Here is a 22,226-nt window from a genome sequence, read left to right as displayed (position 1 = left end):
TTCTGTTCTCTTTAGATTTCATCCATATGAAGCTAACATATTTTAATTGATGTTCAATACTTTGTGGGTTTTTTTTGTATTAGTGTAATAAAGGAGCTGTCAACATGAGACTGACATAAAGGACTGCATAATTGTAATGGGCATTAAAAATGATACCAGGTTTTAAAAACTATTTAAAAATAAAAACCTGAAAAGTGTAGCATTTGTATTGATCTGCTTAAGGGAATACTGCCTCCTGCCTGGAGAAACTAGTTGAATGCTTGACTCAGGTGTGAGTCTGCCCAAATTCCTACACACAAATAGACTGGAAATGCTAAAGGTTCGGTGGACCTCTTCAATTGATTACTAGCTTTAGTTGTTTCCACAGAGTTGTTGGGCCATTCTAGCAGCTTAATAGCCTCTCTCTGAAACCAACTGAGAGTCTCCTTGGCTGTTAGTTTGGGATAATTGTCTTAAAAAAAAAGGTTCTCCTTCGTTTCGTCCTCATCACTCCGGTAGACGGCAAAAAGATTTCTATCCAAGTACATTTGTCCGTTCATCCTTCCTTCTGTTATGCAGTCTGCTAGGGCTTTATACTGGAAAAATAAACCCATACAATGATGTTTCTACCTCCAAACTTCACTGCTTTGTGCTGTTTTCGGGATGAGGTGTGGCGCTCTTTGATCTCCAAACATGGAGTGTATTTTGGCACCCATGAAACTGAATTTTGGTATTATCTGACCAGGTTTTTTCACAGGTGTGTCTAAATGTTGTTGATAATCATTTATATTACTCTGTCTAATATCTTGCAGGGAGCACCTGGTCGTGGTAGGTTTTTGGTGTAATGATGTTGGATGGATATGGTTTGATTTTGGTATGATGGTTTCCTGCTAACGTCTGCTAAGAATTTCACATAGGTTGAATCTTTAAGCAGCACCGTGTAAGTTTTGCCCCAAGTGTTAGCTTAATTTGAGACATATTAAATGATTGTTCTGGTCAATATACAGCACTTGGTGCGTGTCGATGTGTGTGCATGCTGCCTTTCACAAAAATGAATGCGGTCTTGTCTTCACAAGTAACTCAATAACTTTTCAATCTGCTGGTCCAAAGTGTTCTGCTATCAGATTCCAAAACACAGAAGGAGACTGTTTACTTTTGGAACAGTGCAGTGTTACAAGTGGCCTTCAGGGGCGCTAAACCTGGACATTACAAGTCTAGCGCCTCTAGTGGCTAAAAGTTGCACTGTGCTGCTTTAAGAAATATATTTACTTTGAAAATTGGTGATCTGTGATATAATTTTCCTCACACTTCACAGTTATGTGCCTTTTTTGTGTTGGTGTGTCACAAAAAAATCACAACACAACACGCTGAAGTTTGTGCTTGCAATGTGATAAAAAGTAAAACAATTTAACAAAACATGATTATTTTTGCATGCCACTGTATTTTTAGTGGGATCTAGTTAACAAAGATTCTAGAAAAGAAATGAAAAAACAAGACAAAACAATGACTTTCAAATGTGCATTAATGATCCTCAAAAGAAAGAACAGCTAACCAATTAGCCTTCATATTAATACCAAAATTAAATGTATTATTTGTTATTAAGTAATCATAGCATTATATATATATATATATATATATATATATATATATATATATATATATATATATATATATATATTAAAAAGAAGATGTGCTTCAGCTTACCACAAATGTAGCATCCTGCTTAACTATAAGAAGAGTTTTAACCCAAATGTAGACCAGCGTACATCCACAATACAAGCAACTTTACAAAATTCTTAATGCTAGTAATATTTTACACTTAAGCCCAAATTTCCTGAAAATATTAATTTAAAATGCTTTTTTTTTTACCAGCAAGTTTGTTAATGAAGAGAAATGAGATGAGCAAGATGGCAGCTGTGTGCACAGCTTAACGTCTGTGAGGTCTGCTGTTAGGTTTTGTCTGCTATTATTTTATGTTTTTATTGTTTCTAATCAGCTCTCATTATTAAAAACTCTCCTGGTTTCTAATCTCCAGAATTAGAAATGACGTGGGGCTCAACAACATCGAACGACTGAGTAAGCCCTCATCCGCGGCCAAGGAGGGAGTGATCATTAACACGGCTCTTGTTAATGCTAGACCTTTAGGTAACAAGACTTTTATTCTGAATTACTTTTTTACTTCACGAAAATTGGATTTTACGTTCCTGACTGAGACGTTTCTTCGAGCGGGTTAATTTACTCCATTTCCTTAACCTTTCCTTCTGGATTGCACTTTCTTCAGCCCAGGAGACTCCTGACTCCTTCAGCCCCTTGGACTTCAGGTAAAGGTGGAGTCATCGCTGTCATCTTCAGATCCTGTTGTCCTTGGTGGCAGCTTCCAGTGGACAGCTTTTCCAGCTTTGAAGTCTAATTAATGGAAATAAAATGTGACTCTCCGTTGTTGTGTGCACTGATCGCCCTGCAGCCAAACCTAAATAAAGACTTCCTTCAGGACTTTGCTGAATATCTCTCAGTGATTGCTTTAGAGCATGATCGTACTTTATTTCTGAGGGATTTTAACATGCATATCTGCTGTGAAATCAAGCCACTAACAACACTTTTTAAACTTGATCAGCCCGTTCAACTTAACTCAGTTATTGAGTGTTTCCACATATGATGAAGGACTTACTTGGACTTGCTTTTAACTTATGGATAAGATATGGATGTCGAGGGGATATGTGACTCTGGCATCTTTTATCATGACTGATTTTATCCAAATGTAATCTTTTAACATTTATGCATGGATTTCGTTGCCTTGTCAACCCGCAGACAGCATCAGAGTTTTGAGCTGCTTTTTCAGACTCTTGAGCTTCCCTCCCTAAGAGTGTGACAGCGATTGAGATGTTGATCACCTCTTGGATTTTAACTCTGTCTGTTTGGGTAATTTGGCTGTTATTGCTCCCTTTAAGACTAAACACTGCGAAGCATCCATGGAGCTTAGACACGCCTGCGGGCAGCAAGAAAAAGTGGAAGAGGGACAGGCTTCATTGTCTTTGGAGATGCTCTTAAACTTAAATCAGGCTGATATTAGAAATGCTAAGAGTATAATTTAGTGTCTGAGAACATCAGGAAGCAAGTTGATTCTCTAAACTCCCACTTTGATCCTTATGACTCCTCTTGCCCAATTCCTGTTTTACTTTGTCAATGGTTTTTAACATTTTTAATAGATAAAGTCCATGCAGTCAGGTTTTTACCCTCACACATTTGACCCTGCTATACCACCTGTATCATCAGCTTTTTTAGATAATTTCTCTTAGATTTCAGAGAAAGTGTTAAAGCTGAGACCTTCTTGGTTTTTCAATTACCCTAACAATCATGCTTTTGGACTGCAGAAGGAAACTGGAGAGAACTCACATATGCACAGAAAAACCCTAGATCAGGATTCAAACCCAGGACCTTCTTGCTATAAGGCAACAGAGCTACCAACTGTGCCACTGTGCAGCCCATCTGTTTACCCTATTAAGCTTTTACACGTTCCCAATAAAACTCTAAGATCTGTAGACCAAAAGCTCCTAGTTGTTCCAAGGGGTTGGCTCTTGACCAAGGCTGGCAGAGCTTGTTCAGCCACAGCTCCTATGCTCTGGAGCAGTCTCCCTCTTTCTGTGAGTAATTATTTATGTTTTATTGAAAAATAAAATGTTGATATCCTTCCCAATAATCACTGAAAAAGTGTTTATTGGCATTACAGCAATCAAACCCTTCTAATAATTGCTGGCCAGCTTTTTGCGCATTTCAACTGGAATTTTGGCAATTTGTTGCTGATAGGCTCTAGGTTTTAGCGTTGGAAGGCCTCCGTGACATTTGGCTCCCTTCGCAGATTCTCTGTCAGATTTACCACTTCCAGTTATTAGAAAAATGTTGGCGAACTTAAAATATTATTATAAACCTAAACTTACCAGAGGAATGAATACATCTGGGCCTCTTTAGTATCTCACATTACGTTGCATTTTTAGCTGTGAGAGATTATAGAAATAAAATTAAACGAGAGCAATGTGAGTGTGTAAAAGAGGTGAAGAAATGTGTCCAAGCAGGTTGGAACGGGTGGAGAAAAGTGTCTGGTGTGTTGTGTGACTAAAGAGAATCTGCGATTAGGAAATTAAAAGGTGTACACGGCGGTGGTGAGACCAGGGATGCTGCACGGTTTAGAAATGGTGGTGCTGAGGAAGAGACGGGGGGCAGAGCCAGAGATAGCAGAGATGAAGATGTTGAGGTTCTCCATGGGCTTGATGAGGATGGACAGGATCGGGAATATACACATCAGTTGGACAGGTCATGTTGGATGATTTGGAGATGAAGCCAGAGAGGCCAGACTGAGATGGTTTGGAGAGGAAGAAAAGTGAGCACATCGGTAGAAGGACGTTGGGACTCGAACTGCCAGGCAGGAGGCCTGGAGACAGGAGGTTGGTGTGAGAGAAGAAGATGCAGAAGATAACGTAAAATGGAGACAGAATACTCGCTGAGGCGACACCGAAAGGGAAAAGCCAAAAGAAGAAAAAATATTGTATTACTCAATAAATACAATCTTTTTTTGATTGTATTTATTTTGAGTGTTGGCCGAGTGGTTAGAGCAGCACGCTTGCGCTCTGAGAAGGATGCAAGTACCCGGTTCAATCCCCAGTGCCTGCACTCTGGGTCCCTGAGCAAGACCCTTAACCCCTGATGGCTCCCCCGGCGCCCTACAGTGGCAGCCCACTGCTCCCCAAGGGTGATGGGTTAAAAGCAGAAAACAAATTTTGTTGTAATGTATGTTTCAATGACAATAAAGATGATATTACTATATTACTATTACTAAAATCTTACAGTTAGCATGTATAAATGCTATATAACCTATTATTTTATTTTATAATATGATTATATATTATTATTTACTGTATGCAATATGAAGCTTAAATATTTTAACATAAGTTTCAATAAGGCAAACCTACTATTATAGAATATACGTTTTTTTTTTTTTTACTTACTTTTAAGCAGTAACTCCAATTCATCAAAGAGAGCGATGAATATATATATATCTCAAGAGAGCAGAAATTTTCCACAGGTGTAGATTTGGTCAGAATACAAAATCTGTGTCATCTTGACCCACAGATATCCTTGTGGAAATGCAGAATCAGGAAGCGGGAATGCCCTCAAACTTCCCCTTTATACTTTAAACATCATCTCTGCATTTAACTGACAGAATTTTAAAAGTCAGAAATTTCAGCTGGTCATCTTTTTATTTTTTTACACTACCATTTAAGCTTGAGCACCCTGTTAATCATTACAGCGTGGTATCCAATTCAAAACAGGGACACTTCAGGCAAATGTGGAGAGGGCTCCAACCTGGACAAATCAGAAGCCCTCCAGTAAAAGACGATGATCATCACTGAGCAAGCAAAATTGCATGAAGAGAAAACGAGGACCACAACAATGAATTTTTTTTTTTACCTAAAAATAACCCCACAGACTTTCGCCTCAGACGATTGTGTTTAAATCCTCTCCATGACACGGCACACACTGTTCTCTTACCGAAGAACAAGAGCGGTGCAGGAAGAAATTTCTGGCTGCAGACTGTGTTCCCGCGGAGTTGGCACCTGCGAGCAGGGGTACACCCAGAGAGAACACGCTGTTCCATAACAGCGGCGTGCAAGAGGGGATTCTCAGACAGATGCTTTCCAGGTTTCAATGGCAAGAACGAGGCTAGGCTATTCCTAAGTGCTCTCTGTGAAGCATCGCGAACACTTTGCTCTCCGTGAGCTCATGCTGGTGTAATGGAGCCCCGCAAAAATCTTAAAAGGCGGATAAAAAAAAAAAAAAAAAAAAAGAGGAACACTGTAGATATGAGCCCATCTGGAAATCCAACGCTGTGTCGAAGGGTTCAAATCTGCAGACGATAGAGACATTGCTCCTTAACCTTGACATTTTGGGCATTTCCCTGCAAATGCACGTCTTCCTGACAAACTGTTCAGGTGTGCAGCAGCTTATTTAATTGCTGCCAAGTAGTTTGTTTACGCTTTGATCTGCACATGGAAATAAAGGGTGGAAGACAAACTCCTTTGACTAAGCTTTGCATTTAGAACCCCAAATTGAGACGACCAAGCAGAGACGGGACACTTTAAAAAAAAGAACAGAAAAAAAACTACAGGCTAGGTTTTACGCCACGGAGTAAGTCAGTGATACAGCGGTGACAGATAAGAGCTTGCACTGCATGTCAGAATCACAGATAACAGGACAGGAAGAAGAGCAAACTACTGGGGTCGTGTTCCACTCCAGCATAAAATCCACATGCATACGCAATTATTATCTCAAACTATTTTTATTTTTTTTATCCCAAGCCTCCCTAGCAACAAAGACCAGAATATTACGGCCAGTCTGTTTGGTTGTACTCCCACACTGAATGTCCTACCTTCCTGACAGTCGGCTTTTTCATCGACCACGATCGTCCATCGTGTGAGAGGGACACGGGGAGGTTTCATCCGTAAAAACCCTTAACTCCCTGGGCCTGTGGGACAGCTTGTAAAGACTCTCGACGAGTTAAACAGCCGCGACATATTCAAATGATGTCGATGTTAGCTGGATCTTGTTGTCTCCTTTGTTTCAGGTTAACTGTTTTCGCACGTATCGTTGAAACCAGCCGTTTGCACGCGCCGTGCGAAAGGACGTACATTCGTATTCAAGCGATGAAAATGCGTTCCGATGAGTGTTGTTTCTCAGATTAAAAGTGCCTTTTGAAAATAGCAACATTTAAACAGGCATTGATAGGTATGGGAACCAAAAGCCGGTATCAAAACAGCCCAGGGGGTCCGCATCGGACGATCTTTGCAGACCGATAAGCTTCAGCCTTATCCGCCCTCTTAATGTTATTATTAGGGTTGCGTTTGGTTTTTCAGGCAGATTTCGACTCTATCAACATTGTATTGCCAACCCCCTCCTCGTTAAGAGGCACGTACACCAAGGGGACTGATGGGAGGGGCTAAAGTTCTGCTCTCACGTGTTCGCCTCACTTCCTCTCACCCATCATAAGAAGAGAGACGCTCCGCTCATTGATAGAAGCAAAGGCACGATTACAGAGCGAGCAAAAAAGTCCAAAAAAAGGTAAAAAACAAAGCAACTGGACTTGTTTTCCCGTAGTTGAAGACGTTTCGCTTCCTCTCCAGGAAGCTTTCTCAATTCAAAAAAGTTTCAATTTTTCAATTGAGAAAGCTTCCTGGAGAGGAAGCGAAACGTCTTCAACTACGGAAAACAAGTCCAGTTGCTTTGTTTTTTACCTTTTTTTGGAATGACCATGACCTGGATGACTGAGAATCTTCACCAGCAAAAAGGTCCAAAGGTTGGCTTTACCTTACAAACATAGATACTGGCAACGCACGGTGCCATAAGTGCAATAAACGCTTAGCTTGTAAAAGCAGGAACACGAGTAATTTAAATAAGCATCTTGCTAAAGTGCATGATGCACAGTGTTCAACCGCCCGAGTGCAACAACAACAAGCTCTGACTCAGATACAGGTACGTATGTATGTATGCAAAGCAAACGTGTGAGACATGGGCATAAGTTTGCATTCTTTCTTACATTTAGTAACTGCATGATGTTTTAATCATGACATTTTAAAACAAACAAGAAATGTAAGTGTAGGCTATAGATCATTTGCATATTCAATATGGGGCTACTAGACGACACAAAAGGGCAACGTCATCCATTTTGGACAGGTCAGCTTCTTTAGTCTACTATTGTTCTCTGGGCTTGTTTTGCACTTTAACTTGAGAAACTTTAAACATCACTTAGGTTCTTAATTTCACTGTTTTATTGTGAAGTCAGGTTTGATTTTTTTTTCTTTTTAAATAGTTTAGATAGTTATTACCGTGCTTCAGCATTTTGTTTATGTATAAAAACTTATTCATAAAGTGTTTTTATTGCTTTATTTATATAAAAAAGATTTATGTTGTAGTTTTAATTTATTTTGTGTGCTTTTGTTCCAAACGGTAAAAAAAAAAAATACACTGGTCATTGCTCATTACTTGTTTTGGTTTTTTTTACCCTTCTATTTGATTAAAAAAGGGTATCGTTAAGGGTATCGATAAAATACTGGATCGATGAGGAGTATCGTGAAGAGTAGTAGTGTCGATAAATCTCTAACGATACCCATCCCTAGGTATTAAACACTCTTGTTATTAAGGCAAAAATTCCTGTATTAATGTTTTTTTATTGGTCTGATGTAATATTCTAATCTTAAGCGTTGTGTTTTTGTTAGCTATAAGTGGAAAATCCTCATAATTAACAGAAATAAACGGTTTGAAAACATCAGTCGGTGTGTAATTAATTTAAAGACTTTGTTTCGCTTTGTAAATGTGGGTCTATTAGGCATCTGGAAATTGTAGCCAAAGTCAAACAAGTCTTGTGGAGGTCCACAATATCTTGATCTCTCTTACCTGATTTCTTTAGATTTTTTTATGATGTTACACAGCAAAACGATGCGTTTGAAGTATTGCCTTAAATTACACCCAGAGGTGTGCCTGTATTTACCTTTGTCAGAAACTTACAATGCCATGACATCATCATTAAGGGATAGTATATTTAGGGTGACCAAACTTATGAATAAAAACAAATAAGAAAAAAAAAAAGTCTATAAAAACATCTTTGTTTGGAGGACTGAATGCAAATGTAGCCCACATTTACAGATTTTCTTTTGTATCACACAATATTCTTAGTCTGTCACATAAAATCCCAATGAAATACAAAGAATTTATTGGTTCCAACGTAACAATTTGATAAAGTGCCAGGCTCAATCATTATTTTGCAATGCCCTGTACGCAACATCAAATGCTGCCTATATGTACCGAGAATACAATATACACTACATACAAACGTCTTTACTAGCTTTACAGATTTAGAAGGAGAGGTCGACACCTAGAACAGAATTGACTATTTAGTTTTTGTTTTGGGTTTTAGAAAGTCCCATGGTTAAAAGTAAATTATTTGATAAACGTAATATAATAATCTGTGACGAGAACAAAAGGTGGCAGCTATCAAAAATATTGTGTTTGCATCTAAATAGAAGAAAATGAAGGATAGCGCAACAGAATAAAAGACTTCCTGCAGGTGAAAATAAGACATACAGTAACAGCTGACGGTGGAGGGCAGCGAAGGAGGAAGGCCCTCCCCCCACCAAAGGGATCAATGCACATAAATGGAAAAGGTCACAGACCTTTGACATCTCCTTTAACCGGGGGGAGGGACACAGGCCTTTGTCATATTGGTTTTAATGATCCAATTGTCAAGTGTGTCATACGACTTTATACGTCCCCGACCGTTTGATTCACATTTCACCCCGTGGACCCAACAAACTGCAGATCCGTTTTGTAATCCTCTCAGGCACAGTTTGAAGTTGTGATGATTAAAAACACAAAATGTTTTCTCCATATCACACGTGATTTCTCTCCAGCTGCCTTGTTAAGCTTTTCCTCACTCCCACGTGTGTTTATCCCATTTCTGCCTTCTCTTCCCCACCAAAGCCTCCCCTTAGCTGAACTGCAGGCCTTATCTGGGCTTTCACTCCCTTTGGATTTAAACACTTAGATGGGCAGGATATGCTTACATTTCGTTCATGCTTCTACTGAAATATCAACAAAAAAAGAGATCATTTGGTCCACCCGTAAACGAGTGGTTCCAGATGTGCGCTTCGGGAGACTAAACTGTTTAAACTACAGTTTCTGAATAACAGAGTGTGATTTAGAGTCACTGTTGGTCGTCTTTCATCGATTTGGACCCAGAAATCTGCGAAGAACACAATGTTCCTGGCTTATTATAAAAGGCTTAATGTTTATAAGAATGCACGTGGAACACATTTAGCTCTGTAAATCAGAGCAGAAAGGCTCATTTCTCTTAAGGTTTGGTTGAAAATCAACTTAACTACAGCAACCTTAATGAGTTCTTTTGATATCACATCCCATCTAACAATCAAATGTTTGTTTGTTTTTATTTGGGTGTCTTTTACTGCTAAATTTATGAACAACTTTCCATACATACAGCTTTATCATTACCAGTAAGCAGGCCTGGATTTTGAAAATCCCATGACAACTGATTAAAAAAAAGCTGTTTGATTACTTTTGGAGGAGATCCTTTGGATTGAAGAATTACCTCACATCTTAATTGAAAGTGTTCTAGTTGTAAGTCATAAAACCAATGGGATTTGCTATTTTTTTTAAGCAATTAATAGCTAAGTGAGTCAATTGTAATGCATTACTTTTTTATTTTATGCAATCCTGTTTCCCAACAGAGGGTGAAAAGTAGTATATTTGACCATGCCTGATGGGTAATAAAGAGCTTATACCTGCAACGTTCACCATGTTTGAAGGCGGGGTAGCCATATTGCATATTGAACTGAATGAAAGAATTAATGAATTAATATTTTATTATCCTTGTGCAAAAAATTACAATAAAAAGGTTGGCTTCTCTTAAGAAGATTTTTTTAAAGGAATTGGAGAATTTATTTAAAAAACAGCTGCCACTAAGAAGTTGTGGTAAAAAAAAAAAAAAAAAAAAAAAAAAGGAAATTTACTGTCCTACTCCCTCCTTCAGGGTGAGTGGAGTAATGGAGGCTGCAGCTTTTGGATAGAAACGGTTTCTCTGTGTGTTTGTCTTTGTTCTGATTGTCCAAAACCTTCTACCAGAAGGTCTTTGAGGAAGCTGTGGGCTTTCTTTTCAAGTTTTTTTAGTACGGGGAGAGCTCCAACCTGATAATGGGCTTTCTGTGTCAGAGTTTCAACTTCTGGAGGCTTTATTGTTGTGTTCCCAGCTTGGAACTTGGAAAATACAAATTCTCAGTACATATAAAACACAACATAAAACAGGTGTTATATCAATATTCTACAATACTCATTCTGAAAAGAAATGTGTTGGAAATGTCTCACAATAATGAAACAGACGAAATGACCAGCTTGTTTTAAATGGATATAGCTTTAAAACTTCTAAATATTTCCATCGCACTGTTCCCATAGTTTAGAGTCCTTTCATTGAGATATCAGAAAGAGTCCTAGAGCAGCGGGCGTCTCCGCTTATTAAGTTAATCATAAAGTCTCTCTGCCCCTCCCCAACTTGTTGCTCCACACTGTGTAGCTTAGCTGGCTAAAGCTAGGATTCTATATTTTTGGTTCACTACAGACAAGATTTGGCTCATTGGACTTAATTCTGAAAGCAAATAAAAATAGACCCCCATGACATGGAAAACAAAATGTTCATACATTGGAGGTTCCTCCAGCCATTTCGTTAGTATTAATTTAACTTCTTAAGACCTGAGACTTTTAGTCTTAACAAAGTCTCTTTGATGCCGAGAAATGATCAGTTTCTCTTCAAACATATATTTTTTTCTCCTGACAGATCTGTAAATGAAGTTTATAACTGATCAAACATTTTTGTGTAGAGAAACTGTTTTTTTCAGCCCGCATTCAGCAGTCTAAAAGTCAATGTTTGGACCAAAATTCTCAGGTCTTAAGAGGTCAATTATGTTTTATTGTAAACCAGCTCATTTGGTTTAAAGCTGCCCTTTTCTCTGTAATATTTGTTTTGGACGTTTGTTTGCTAATATGTGAGCAAACATTTGGTAAATAGGTTAATTATGTATGTTTAAATCTTAAAGAACTGTCTAGGGAGGGGACGTATTTTGATTCACTGGGAAGTGGAAGAATCCATCAGTCTGATGGAAGCAGGGAAACTTGGCTTTGGGAAAACCGTTAAAGGTGGAAAAATGTTATTGATTAAAACGTTTTTTGTCATATTTTTCTGTTTGAACATTGTTTGCAATTATGAGCTGATAGCTTGATCTAGTTACCTAGGTTTATTCATTAGTTCTGTAAGGGTTTACTCATTTGTGTTTTTCTGTAGGCTGGCCTCTGTGCATATTTTCCCCTATGTGTAAATTCATCCCTCTCTTCATGTGTTTTCCCCCAGGCTTTAAAAACAGTAGTTATTAAACCACTGATAAAAAAGAGCAATCTGGACAAATCATATGTGCAGAATTACAGGTTGATCTCCAACCAGCCATTTAATAGTACAATTATTGAAAAAGCTATGTTTCAATAGTTAAATAGCTTCCTAACAATGACCAACTGCTTTGATGATTTCAGTCCGGTCTCCGTACTGAGACCGCCCTCGTCAAAGTGTTCAATGACATCCACATAAATACAGACTGTGGAAGAACCGCAGTGTTAGTTCTGTTGGACCTCAGCGCAGCTTTTGACACTGTTGACAGTGATATATTATTAAACCGACTGGAGACCAGGGTCAAACTCTGGTACAGCACTCAATGGGTTCAAATCCTACCTAAAGAACAGGGACTTCTTTGTGTCCATAGGTAACTTCTCAGCGGACAAAAGTCACATGTGGGGTTCCCCAAGGTTCAATCCTGGGACCCCCTTCTGTTCAATATCTGTATGCTCCCTCTAGCTGATGTTATGACAAGAAACAAGATTAGTTACAATAACTACGTAGATGATATGCAGCTCTACATTTTGATGTCACCACGTGACTCTGAACCCATCCATGCACTGAACGGATGCTTAGAACAAATCGATGCATGGATATGCCAAAAATGTATTATCTTTGTACCTACAGAGGAACGAACTGGGGTCAGCACGCAGCTTCAGTTATTACAACTACAAACTAGTGATCAGGCCAAAAATCTGAGTGTAGTGATGGACTCAGACCTGAACCTCCGAGGACACATAAAGACAGCTACATAGTCAGCCTTCTATCAACTGAAGAACATTTCCAGGATTAAAGGACTGATGTCCAACGAGATCTAGAGAAACGTATCCATGCATTTATCTTTAGTCACATTAATTACTGCAACGGTGTCTTCACGGGTCTGCTCATAAAATCAATCAGACAGCTGCAGCTGATCCAGAACGCTGCTGCTGGTCGCATTCTCACTAAAAGCAGGAAGATAGAGCACATCACCCCAGTTCTAAATCTTACACTGGCTCCCTGTAGCTCAAAGAACAGAGTTTAAAATATGACTGTTAGTTTATAAATCACTGAACAGCTTAGCACCAAAATGCATAAAAGACCTGCTGTTGCTGTTTCAACCCTCAAATCTTCTGGTTCTGGTCTACTCTGCATACCCTGAACTAAACACGGAGAAGCTGCATTCAGCTTCTATGCTCCTCAAATCTGGAACAAACTTCCAGAAAACTGCAAATCAGCCGAAACACTAAGTTCCTTTAAATCAAGACTGAAAACCTGCCTAAAACAGACTAAAACATTACCTTAATCTATCTCTATATAGCTTCAATGGATAGAATATGGATGGATGTACGGAAGAGGATTAGGGCCACTCAAAAAAAAAAAAAAATCCTTCAATTCTGACATTTTCCTCAGAATTCTGACTTTTTTCTCAGGATTCTGAGATTAAAGTCAGACTTGCTTCTACAGTGTTGCTTTACATTGCACTCTTCTCCGTATGAAACTGCAAAATAACTTTGGTAAACTTCACAAAAAGCTCTCAGAGAATCCCCTTTCTCTGACCTCACCCAGCTAGAAACCGTTCCACAGCCATTGCAGCAGCACTTTCTTTACTTTGACGTAGTTTTGTGTATGCATCTAAATCATTTTTCATGTTATTTTATGAATGTCCTGGCTCGAAGCTGCCCATGAGGTAAGACGCTGCTGCATATGTTAATTGGCAGCCAACACGGCTCTCATTGACGAAGACTTCAGCTCTGCCTTCTTTATTTCAGAAAAGCGCATGCCGAATACGTTTTTAACTTTTCCGAATCTGACCCGGTCAAAGGCGGGTGGGGATGGGTACCTTTCACATTTGAACTGATATGTTACCAGCCTGCAAACATGAAATCCAATAAGAGAAATGGACCAGAAATAGAACACAATAAAACATCATAGACCTATCCTGTGTTGGTAAAAATTCAGAAGGGTTTCACACCATTTAAAAACGGCATATTAGATTGTTTGGATTGGCAAGCTGTTGCACTGATTTGAGCCACAATGTCTCAGTATTACTTATAGCTCCATTAAATAATTTAATTAAAAAAAATGTGAAAAATAATTGAGGTCCTGAGGCCCTCTAGTATCATGAGGCCCTGTGCAGTTGCACAGTACGCACAGCCTATGCGATGGCTCTGTCAGCAGGTGTCGTGCCAGTTCTCCTGACAGAAACCACAGCCCCCGTGCTTGGAGCTCGCATTGGGTTGGACCAGTGGATCCAGTCGGCTCCATCTCAATTCCAGCCATCTAGTTGTGCAAATAGAGACGTTGAACTTTTGCTTAAAGAAAAGCTTAAAAAGTGTTGTTACCTCATTATTCAGTTACAACAGAAAATGGCACTATGTGATTGTTTGAACACCATTTGCCTAATATGGGGATGACCACGTCTGTTTAAACTCAATTCACGTAAAAGGCACTCCGGTCCAGGTCCGTCAGCCAGCCTCGTTCATTACACGGACAGGTTTGCAACAGAGGACATGGAGAGAGCAGCAAACGCAGGGTTAGAGCCTGGTGTATCCTGTGGGGCACAGACAACAGGTGGAAGTGGGATAAATAGGCTAAAGTTAGCGGTAAAACCTGAATGCTGGCACAGAATGACCAACTTCTTGGCTCCCACATACTTGCGCTGATGTTGGCGCGGAGTCTGTGCATACTCAAAGCGGACTTTGCGTGGACTCAGCGCTGACAGGCATGCGCTGAGCTCAATTTTTACAACCGCGTACGCGGTGTCATGCTATAAACTGTTCGGCGGCAAGAAGTCTTCACATGGACCTTATAGTTGACATCGAGCATGATACACTGAGCTACTCTTAAGTAGGCGGTCTCAAGGATGCGCAGCATCAAATTCCCCCTCTCTTTGCACACAGACATGTGTGCCTGTTGGAAAATAAACAGCTCTAGGTGCTTACCTCGCTAATCAAACATTTTACCATCCCTTCCCCTGCTTCTCCACATTGGCATCCTACAAGAAATGTAGGCAATAGGGACGCTCGACTATGAAGGGTAAAAGGTCCATGGACAGTCAGCGCGGAGTCCACGGAGCTCGTAGTATGCGGACGGTTCACACGAGTATGTGGAAGCCTTAAGTTAAAGCTAATTTTTTATTCACCGTCAGGTGGGTGATCAGTCTTTTAACATTTAATATTGAGAGGTATAACTACATTTCAACATGCCATTCTAATAAAAATGTAAATAAAATAGAAACGAATCCTCCACCTCACATCCTGTTGGATGAATGACAAATTAAAAAGACATGATCATCACCATATTAGGCAAACGGTTTTCAAACATGCACGTAGGCTGCGTTTTCACGGTAGAGCAATAAAGGGTCATTCTCTGTTTTAACCTACTGACTGAACGATGAGATAACAACTCTTTTTTAAAAACGATTTTTAACACATGTTCAACATCTCTATTGAGAACTGGCACGCCACCTCTCATCATTTGCATAATGAGACAGAAAGGCATACAGAAATAGAAAAAGGACAGGCATAAATAAATAGGGTAGAAGATATAAATGGAGCAAAAAAATAGAAAGGAAGAATAAAACAGACAAAAATATTAAAACATGGACAGAAGGAATACATTTAAAAACTAAGTAATTAATAAATAAAGTTGACAATTATAATGAAAAATAAATAAATGAGGTGATTATTAAAAAGATGAATAAATAAATGAGCCTATTATAAGAGATATTTACATCTATATGTCATTGTTACATCTATATGTATATATTTTAATCTTTTGTATTTATCTCTATACTTATTTTTTTATTATGTCAGAGTCAGTACGCCATACCACAGAGGCCCTCTGTGAAAATGAAGCTGCCTCTTTTGTTAAATCATGAATTAATTTGGTTGGTTTTGTTGTTGCTTTTTCTATCTCTTTCTGCAGGTGCAGTAGCAGACTCCGAGGATGTTATCTTGCACTCTCTTTTTCCTCCGCTCAATTTTTTTGACCTTTTAACATTTTGCCTCATCTCTTTATCTTCCTTTCTTTCTCCTTCACCTTTCTGTTTCTGTGTCTATGGCATTTCAAATAATCCCACAACAGTATCCGAAAAAAACATCACAACAAGCCACAATCTAAAGAAATTCAACAACAGAATAGAAACAGGGAATTGACATCAGTCTGCAAAGGGTCACAAAGCCATGACTAAGGCTTTGAGACTCTAGTGAACTCTAGTGAGCTCCACAAATGCAGAAAAACACAGGACAGTTGTGAACCTTCCCGGGATTACCAAAGAATCTCTAAAAAGCGATGGACGCCTCATCCATGAGGTCACAAAAAAACAACAACAAACACGATCAGCATCATCAGTGTAGGGCTCACCTGCCTCAGTTAAGGTGTTCTTGACTTAACATTAAGAAAGAGACTGTGCAAAAATGGTCTCCATTGGATAGGTTCATGGCTAAAACCACTGGTAACAAAGCAGAGCATGAGGAAGAGAGCACAACCTCGATACGGCTGACCCGGGTTCGATTCCTGCCTGTGGTCCTTTACTGCATGTCTTACCCCTTCTCTTAACCTCCTTCCCTGTCAGCCTACTTAGGAAAAAAGATGAGCCACTAGTGCCACAAAAAATCCAGAAAAAGAATTAAAAATAATATGCTGGAGATAGATACCAGCACCCCTTGTGACCCCAACAAGGGAGAAGCTTGATGGAAATAAATAAATTATATATATATATATATATATATATATATATATATATATACTGTGGACTGATAAGAGAAAAATGGCTATCGTGATGACGATCCAATATGTTGTACAGTTCTAAATAACTAAAACTGAATCTAACAGAACAAAACAGAAATGTGTTTTCTGTTATGCAACATTTTAAGTTCTTGTGTTAATTTTCTTTTGGCCTATTATGCAACAACAGATCAGTAAACTGAATAGGAAGTCCATTATTGAGCACAATAATGGACTTCCATGTCCATTATTGTACTGTATGAACTAGACAGTAAGGTTTATCCTTAACCGGCCAAGAATCACCAGGTTTGATGTATTAGTATAATTAATTTTGATATTTTGCCGACTTTCTGCGGACCTTACTAATTTCTGCTGTTGTATGAAATATACCTCACCCAGCACTGCGATATTGTCAGACCACAGGTTTGTGGCAACAGCAGTGAAATAAATAAAATCCCAAAAAGGCCATCTTAACTCCAGGCTCAGTAATTTGAAAAATAACCCCTATTTTAAGGTCCACCTGCTTTCTACATTTTGTGAAAACACAAAACACAAAAAAAAAGCACTAATCTCTCTTTAGCTGGGATTTCATCCACTGTGCCATCTGCACTAACGATTAGAAAAGCCTACAATCAAAGACAGGTATCTTTAAAAAAAAAAAAAAAAAAAACATCTGTCTGTATAACCGAGCAATCCCCATGGGCCTTTTGTAACTTAAATATCACAATTGGTCTGCGTGGGTGTTTCAAAACAAAGGCTCTGCCTCATGGATCAATATGTAAAATAGATATGTTTATGGAGTTGGCTGAGAAAAAAAAACACAAACACAAACTAGTGTTTAAGACATAAATCAATATTTTTATGGCACTGAGCAACAGTGGTCTCTCACACTCTAATCTGCCTAAATGGGATTATAAAACAGAAAACGTGAGCAAGCAGCAAAAGCAGGATCCTTACATAAGGTAAAAATCTATTGGGAGAGAGTGAGAGAAAATAAATTAATCTGTTACCGTGGTGACAACTGTCTCACGCACAAATGGATCTGAATTATTTTCCATTGTTACGTTTTTTTCAGAAGACAAATTACACATTACATTTTTAGGATGCCCTTTTTTTTTTTTTTTTTACCTCACAGCACATCTTTCAAATCACAAAACAAATCAGCTAAAAACAAATTAGAAATTAAGGATGGATAACTATTGCTACAGCATGGTAAGAAAGTAGTAAGCATCCAAAACATTTCATAGCCTAACCTTTTAGGAAGGATAAGCAATTGATTTTTTTAATGGGAAAAAAAGGAAACAGTCCTGTTTTCTAATCTATATATGGAAACCAACAGCATATCAAATATAATGGGACATAATGACCAAAGTTTGAGTTACATAATACACCATTTTCCAAGCGCATGCATCATTATCGTTAGCCATTTTGAAAAAGCTCCAACACAGTAATCTAGCACCAAAGCTGATGATTTTAAGCCCCCCAACAAAGAAACACCCGGACAGAGACGTCTCCTTCAAGGCTATTTTCAGGGAGAAAACCTGTCCGGTTGTAGGAGTAGTGTCACGGGGCCTTACTTATCTCCTCCCAGATTAAGTCCCAATTGTTAGTGGGGAACAAAGGCAGTCAGTGAGGAAACCAGCCCCCCAAGGGCCAGATGGTCAGCGTTTAGAGTCCCCCCCCGCCCCCCCACCCCACCACCACCTGACCCCTCCAGCCCTTGCTCTGTGTGACAGGGTTGCACGTGCTTTCATCGACACAGGCCACCCAGCTAATTCACAATGCTCTCTAAATAACAGTAATACCTGTGTGATTTAAGGGCAGATAAAGAGGGGTTTTCTTTTTTTTCTTCTTTTTTTTCATTGCGCAATAACAAGGCTCAGAATGCTACACAAAAAGTTTGTAAAGAAGTTTATTTTGTTTGCAAATCTTCAAATTTAACTTGAGTTGTTTGTCCGTGTAAACCATTAGCTTTCGTTATTTCTAGTGTGCAGTGTCCAGTTCTTGGTTGTGTTGTGAATTGATGAATCAGCTAATTGAAAGTTATGATCTTACACAAGACTTGTGGTAGAGAAAACAGCTAAGCTCGAGCAAAGCTTTAAGGTGTACCGAGCTTTAGCTCATTTAGCGACTAAAGCTAGCATACTAGCACTAAAGTCAAGCGTAATAGCGAGGTATAAACTTCTACAATCCCTGACGCAGTCGTTAAAAGTGAAAAACATAAGGTTATCAGGGAAAGAAGGGAATCAGCCACCTTACTGATTTTTTTTAAGTGTTACTTTATTACTACTGTTTTATGTTTCCTTTTAACAAAGGAAAGGAAACGGCACAATGACAAAAGCTGCTATGGTGGATGTGAGGTATTAACTATTAAAATGATTTACATTTGAATAAAGTATATCAGTTTGAAAGAGTAGAGTTTGATAATATTTAATGATGGTGACATGGCAAAAGTTAAACCGGCTAGCAAGCTGTGCTACTTAACTCTGAGTCAGTCATTCTCAATGGACCATACCTCCATGCCCACTAGGGGAAAGGTTTCCATGCCATAGTTAAAACACATCTCAAACTTTTGTACACAGTTTTGACCAGAGTAGCCTACTGCTAAACTTGAACTTGCTAGCAAATGGAGCTCCTTAACTTTGAAACAGTAACATCTTTGCTGTGGTTATTAAAGCCAATGTTTATATGTATCTTTAAATCAATAGGGGGCACTTAACACCCCGCACCCCTCCAGCTCCAGGTCGCAGACCATTCTGCTCCACCCCGATTGGCCATTTTTGTAGTATACTAGGGGACTGTGTAATGAACAACCGAACATTTTTACTTAACCATTTGTAGCTTTTGGCATCCTTCAGCTTGAACTACAAAATCGCTTCAAGAAATAAAAATGTGAAATTGATTAGCTGGAAGTCCATGTTCTTGTTAGTCAGCTCTGCTGCAAATACTCTTTAATAATTGTTATAAAAAAAATTTAATAGTAAAAAGAGAAAACTGAGCAGCTTGAAAAATACGACCCAAAAAGACTATTAAGAAACTAGGTTAAAATTTCCTGCATTCCTAGAGACTCCATTTACACAACATGTTTGTTGTGTAAATTACATACAACATGTAATTTAAAGGCTAAACAAGTGTATCTTGCATGATGTGTTGTCTTAAATGTGTTGAACTAGAGTTGAAAATTCTACGCTCTGCAGTACAACTTTAAAAAGGAGCTCTAATACAAAACAGATAGGACACAGCCATCACATAAATCTGCTTTTTGGGAACATTAAGGTGTCTTATTCAGCTATAGTGACAATGAAGAGGGAAAGGTGAATTGAACACTCTAAAAAGAGAATGCAGTTCCATCTTAAATGAATTGCTTCAACTGGTAACAAGTAATTACATTTATAGCAGCAAACACGCAGACCGGTAATATATGGAGGGGAATCAATTGCACTAGAAGGGTTTTTCCTACAGGTGCAATTTTGTTGTATATTAAAGGAGCATAGGAAAAATTCCAGGATTTTTTGCAGATGTTGTTCCTACTGGCAGCCAGTTGGAACTACACCAGTGTTGTGCACGTTCATGGGAGAAGAGGAAAAGAATATGCTACTGCAACCGCACAGGTCTTTTGTTTAAAGGCATAATATCTTCTTAGGTATGAAAGTTATAAATATTGATGGAGACTCAGCGGTAGCCAGGTGAACGAGATCGCACAGCGCGTTACAACCACACGAACGCACAGGGGATTCTGCCCGAATAACACTGTCATAAATTGACTAATCAAGCCTATAGAGGCAAGTAAGCTAAATAGAGGATAACTCACTTTATCAATTGTAAAGGCATGTATGGGAAATAAAATAAAAAATATTTCATTTCAAAACTTGCACTATGCACCTTTAAAGAATAATTTATACTCTGCTAATACTGTATATCCAAGCAACTCCATAGTAATTTGGCACAGATCTATTTAAAAAAGACAACTATCTTTTTGCACTGTTAAAAAAGTTTTGTTTCACTCTGTTTCATTAGTCCAAATGAGCAAAACCATGTGACTTAGTTAGGATAAGTGTGCCTAGAAATGGCTGGAATTCAAGAAACTCCTTTAAGTGTCTTGTAGCTGTGACAATTCATTTCAGAATTATAATCTGCCCCGTGTGGATGTATGCAAGTTATTACACCAGTTTTATAGTGTAAACGCTAGCAGTTTGTGCATGCATGTGCAGTTACTCTTAAATTGACTTACGGAGGCACCAAGTAACTGTCTAGAAACCTGGACCAAAAATTGATCCTTGTGGAAATAAAAAAATATGCTGTTTTCATACACTCCAATTTATAATTTGAATTATATATATATATATATATATATATATATATATATATATATATATATATATATATATATATAGTTTTACTTAGAGTGAAATAAACATCTTCTGCTCACTGTCATCTGATAGGATTTTATCTCAGCCAGTTTCAACACCAAGCCTTAGGCAACTGCCGTTTTCTGCAGACAAGCACTTAAATTAGTGGTCTGGCTCCAGACCTCGTATACTTGACATGACTTCATCAGCACTGACTCAACACAGGCAGAATCAATACGCTCAAAAGATAAATACGTTTCCTCTAACACTACAATTGCCATCGCAGATGTAAAATAAAACGGGGCGCGTTAAAACGCTCACAGGCTGCCAAGAGTCGGTTACATTCACAGACGGTCGGCTATCCCTGACCTGAACTGCTGGCATTAGGCGAGGCTTCCCAAACACATGAAGAAAAACTGGTTTTTCCAAGCTAAATTCGCGCATCGAAAAGAGCAAGGGGGGAAAAAAAACTTTCCCTATATCTTTTCAACGGATTGCGTCAAACGACGTCTTGGTTAGTTTGAAAATCCTTTCGCACACTATCTTTTCTTTGTGCAATCCTTTCGCCTTTCCCAAAAAAAGATCAGCGGATGGAAGAAACTTTGACTGACAGACCGCCAGTGTTTGCGCGACCACCGTCCTGACCTGACAGCGTCGCCGGCGTCGTGCAGTCGTGACATGCCGGGGACATTTATCGTGCGTTTTAGCGCAAAACAGCCCGGTGAAAGTCTTACCTTTTAACTGGAAGCCGTCACGCGGCCATGTCCGTGGAAGGTGTGCGAGCGTGAAGTTGCGCCCCTGACTCACGACGCCACCGTGACCATCGATGCTGCTCCGGACACAGCTGATCTGCGCGCAGTCAGCTACCGACTGACGTCAGGACTGTACTGTAAACGCGCTCTGGGTCGGATCAGCGGAAATTCCGCTCAGTTTTGCGGCGAAAATCAAGAGCACAAAAAAAAACAAACAAAACAAAAACAAATGGCAGGCAAAAACACAATAAAGAATAACTCCGACTTTTATGTAATTTGTTCATTAGAATAGATGGTAAAATAAGCAGCTGCTTGGATAGATAGATAGATAGATAGATAGATAGATAGATAGATAGATAGATAGATAGATAGATAGATAGATAGATAGATAGATAGATAGATAGATAGATAGATAGATAGATAGATAGATAGATAGATAGA

The 22,226-nt window shown here is 38.8% G+C and overlaps 1 protein-coding gene across 1 annotated transcript in view; it reads right to left on the bottom strand.

Annotated features, from left to right (window-relative positions):
* greb1l (GREB1 like retinoic acid receptor coactivator) overlaps positions 1–21,894 on the bottom strand; it is an 82,840-nt gene extending 60,946 nt beyond the window's left edge. Inside the window, exon 1 of the mRNA XM_012855359.3 lies at positions 21,768–21,894. The gene's annotated coding sequence lies outside the window, so the exon portion shown is untranslated. The remainder of the gene's footprint in view (positions 1–21,767) is intronic.
* Between the last annotated feature and the right edge of the window lie 332 nt (positions 21,895–22,226).

This window comes from Fundulus heteroclitus, chromosome 6 (genome assembly GCF_011125445.2).
Source record: "Fundulus heteroclitus isolate FHET01 chromosome 6, MU-UCD_Fhet_4.1, whole genome shotgun sequence".
NCBI classification, from domain to species: Eukaryota; Metazoa; Chordata; class Actinopteri; order Cyprinodontiformes; family Fundulidae; genus Fundulus; species Fundulus heteroclitus.
This window is presented reverse-complemented; position numbering and strand designations above follow the sequence as displayed.